Source organism: Gekko japonicus, unplaced genomic scaffold, assembly GCF_001447785.1.
Source record: "Gekko japonicus isolate JY-2015 unplaced genomic scaffold, Gekko_japonicus_V1.1 scaffold2450, whole genome shotgun sequence".
NCBI lineage: Eukaryota > Metazoa > Chordata > Lepidosauria > Squamata > Gekkonidae > Gekko > Gekko japonicus.
The window spans coordinates 66,805-70,531 of NW_015161478.1; the positions used below are offsets into that span (position 1 = coordinate 66,805).

Here is a 3,727-nt window from a genome sequence, read left to right on the forward strand (position 1 = left end):
TCAGGTAACAATTAACATCTGTTGTTACAATAACATCATGAGTATACTCACAAAGTATGTACAGAGTTATAACGTGCTAAATGAATCACAATACATTGCTCAGTACAGATCAGAGTCTATCTTTTTCGTATATATGTAATGAACATATCTTTAACTTAAGTGAAAAATTTTGGAACTGTTTGGAACTACTGAAGTGGTAAAACAAAAAACATTGTATCAACAAACAATAACTATTTCTGCATAACTGTCGATTTTATGAAACAAGGTATCTGTTGACATTATATCCATTTGTGGTATTGAGACCATTCAGGTGAGATGAATTGTTTGTGACTGTACTTCACCATCTATCTTGTTATGTACGCGGACCGCCACCAGGGGTATGCGGTTACAGCAGGGGGCTTTGCTTCCCCAAACAAAGGGACCCAGGATCCTGGTCCACCCAGTATCCACCAGTGGTACCTATGGCGGGAAATTCAAACCCTCCAATGGCACTGTGGGTGTGCCGGGTGAGTGTGTATATCGTTGGCCTTGCAGGGCCGTTTGTTTGTCTTTGTTTGGAAGTACAATAGATGCGTCTGAACGCATGTCGTAGTCCGAGTTCTCCATGCGTTGAACCCAGTACTTTTCATATCTAATGACCCTTCTCATTGCTTGGTGGTGGTTGTGGGGAAGGCCTTGTGCCTTGAAAGCACCAAGAGAATCAAAGCCGTCTCCCCCCACTTGTAGTGAAGTTTCAGATTAGGTGAATTCGGAGTTCCTTTATAGCTGATGATGGTGTGGTAAGGTAGTATTTGCCTAGAATAAATCTTCCTCCTCCCTGCTGGGGGACACGGTTGCCCCAATTTTCTCCATCATTGTTGGGACTATCTGGGGGACTGGCCTTTGCAAGCAGGAGCAGGTAAACAGACCTGAGCGCTCGGTCTCTGGCTGTCAGCTTGCCTCAACGATGGCTTGATTGTTTTGTGCTTGCCCTCCCTGCAAAGGATGTGCACCTTGGATGGCATACTGCAAGACGGAGCTAGCCACCGCCTCCATAAACTTCTCGGAAAAAACTGAGGGCACATTGTGGTTTTGCAACATACTACACATGTGGGAAAATCCAGGCATGCGCAATGTGACCAAGTAGAGGTTTCTTGGTGAACAATGCGGACTACCACTTGGCATGGGTTCACTCACCATCAGGAAGACACTCGGTGCTCTGTTCACTTAGGATTTCCAGTGGCAACACATTCTGTAAGTTGTGCCCAAAGCAATTAACAAGGAAAATTTTTTTAAAAAAAAATGAGCAAAATGGCTTTTTGGCAGCCCTAGTTTCAGGTCCCCGTGGTAAAATGAGTGCTGAATTTTCCATTTGTGGTTTTCTCCTCTTTAGGGGCAAACTGAGCTCTCCGTGACCATGTGGCTCTTCTGGCGTCAGTCTTCACATCTCAGGCCCATGTGACACAAGTGCCGTTTGGGACAGTTTCAGAGTGAGTAGTTGGCTCGTTCCTCATTTCGCTTCCGAACCCAGCACAACCCATTGTGATAGCTGACAATTTTGTACAGAGAGGGAAGCCTATCAAGCAGCTTTATACAGAGTCAGACCTCTGGCCTGTCGAGGTCAGTATTATCCCCTTTGACTGGCAGTGGCCTTCCAGGGCCTTAGGCAGAGATGTTGGTCTTAAAGGTGCCATTGGACTCTAACTTTTTTCTATGGCTTCAGACAGGGGTCACCGTAGAAAAAGTGGTGCAGGAGCTCATTAGCATAACTCATTAGCATAACTTATTTGCATATGCCACACCCCCTGACATCAACGGAAGTGTGTCAGAAGGCAACACCCACCGCTCAGGCTCCACTGGACTGTTTTGGATTGCTAGCTATTGGGGGAGGGGGAGGAACGTGCAGATCTGTCCTCACAGAGGAGGGCGAGCTTGTACCTGAATAAAACGTGGTCTTAAAGGTGCTACTGGACTGTTTTGGACTGGGGGGCCGGGGGGGGGCTCTGCAGCTTACTTGGCTGCTTCTTGCTCTGACTGAGGGCTGCTGGGAGCAGGGGGTGGGGCTTGTTGCATGTGCCCGCCCCCTGGCCTCTTTACTGCCAGAGCGCCGCTCCTGTGCGCTCCTGCAGGAAAGGACCCCTGGCTTCAGACCAACATGACTGCCTACCTTGATCACCAGTTCCTGGTCCTCTTTGGAGATGCCAGGGATTGAGCCTGGGACTTTCTGCATGCCAAGGAGGTGCTTTACCACAAAGCCATGTCCCTTCATGGTATCTGCACTGGCACTTAGATTCCATTCCGAAGAGCCGGATGCAAAGCTTTCTGCTGCCACTTCAACAAATGCATTTATTGCCATCTTTTCCCCTTGGGGAATGGAATATAAAGCTGCTAAAGCTTTGGGTTCCCACTGGGGGAAAGTTGTGGTCAGGGGTCATTTAGTAGAAAAAGAGGTGCAGGAGCTCATTAACATAACTCATTAGCACAACTTATTTGCATATGCCACAACCCCTGACATCACCGGAAGTGTGTCAGAAGGCAACACCCACCGCTCAGGCTCCACTGGACTGTTTTGGATTGCTAGCTATTGGGGGAGGGGGAGGAACGTGCAGATCTGTCCTCACAGAGGAGGGCGAGCTTGTACCTGAATAAAACGTGGTCTTAAAGGTGCTACTGGACTGTTTTGGACTGGGGGGCCGGGGGGGGGTGGCTGCTTCTTGCTCTGACTGAGGGCTGCTGGGAGCAGGGGGTGGGGCTTGTTGCATGTGCCCGCCCCCTGGGTTCTTTACTGCTGGAGCTCCAATTCTGTGCGCTCCTGTAGGAAATGACCCCTGGCTTCAGATCAACACGGCTGCCTACCTTGATCACCAGTTCCTGGTCCTCTTTGACTGGAGATTCCAGGGATTGAACCTGGGACTTTTTGCATGCCAAGGAGGTGCTTTACTACAAAGCCATGTCCCTTCATGGTATCTGCACTGGCACTTAGAGTCCATCCCGAAGAGCCGAATGCAAAGCTTTCTGCTGCCACTTTAACAAATGCATTTATTGCCATCTTTTCCCCTTGGGGAATATAAAGCTGCTAAAGCTTTGTGTTCCCACTGGGGGAAAGTTGTGGTATGAACGAATTAAACAAACAAATAGCCTGCAAAGAAGTAGAACCTTACACTTAGGGCTGTATGAATACTGCAATTTATTTATTTTTCACATTTCACTAACGGGCTCAGGGCGGGTCACAGCATTTCAATACATACAATAAAATTTAAAACACATTAAAACATATAAAATCAATAGTCATGCTTGCTGTAGGGAGAAGCCGGCCCATTGATGTAACTAGGTATGGCCGGTTATCTGTGGGTGGGAGACCGCAACCTCGGGGAGGGGCATATGTGGACGCCTGCTGCCTTGGCCAAAGGCCTGGCGGAAGAGCTCCATCTTGCAGGCCCTGCAGAATTGCATAAGATCCCGCAGGGCCCTGATCTCAATAGGGAGCATGTTCCACCAGGTGGGAGGTGGGGGCCAGGGTGGAAAAAGCCCTGGCCCTGGTCGAGGCTAGGCGGACGTCCTTTGGGCCAGTGATCACCAGGAGATGTTAACTCTCAGAGCATAATGCTCTCCGAGGCGTATATGGGAAGAGGCGGTCCCTTGGGTATGTTGGTCGCAGGCCGTATAAGGCTTTCTGTGATTGCAGAAACTGCAGAGGATGAGGTACTGAGTCCAGACTTCTCATCTGAAAAAAAAATCTGTATCCTTC

The 3,727-nt window shown here is 48.9% G+C and overlaps 1 protein-coding gene across 1 annotated transcript in view; it reads left to right on the forward strand.

The window, feature by feature from the left end:
• Positions 1–1,410: 1,410 nt before the first annotated feature.
• FAM163A (family with sequence similarity 163 member A) overlaps positions 1,411–3,727 on the forward strand; it is an 8,406-nt gene continuing 6,089 nt past the window's right edge. The window contains exon 1 of the mRNA XM_015429153.1: positions 1,411–1,469. The gene's annotated coding sequence lies outside the window, so the exon portion shown is untranslated. The remainder of the gene's footprint in view (positions 1,470–3,727) is intronic.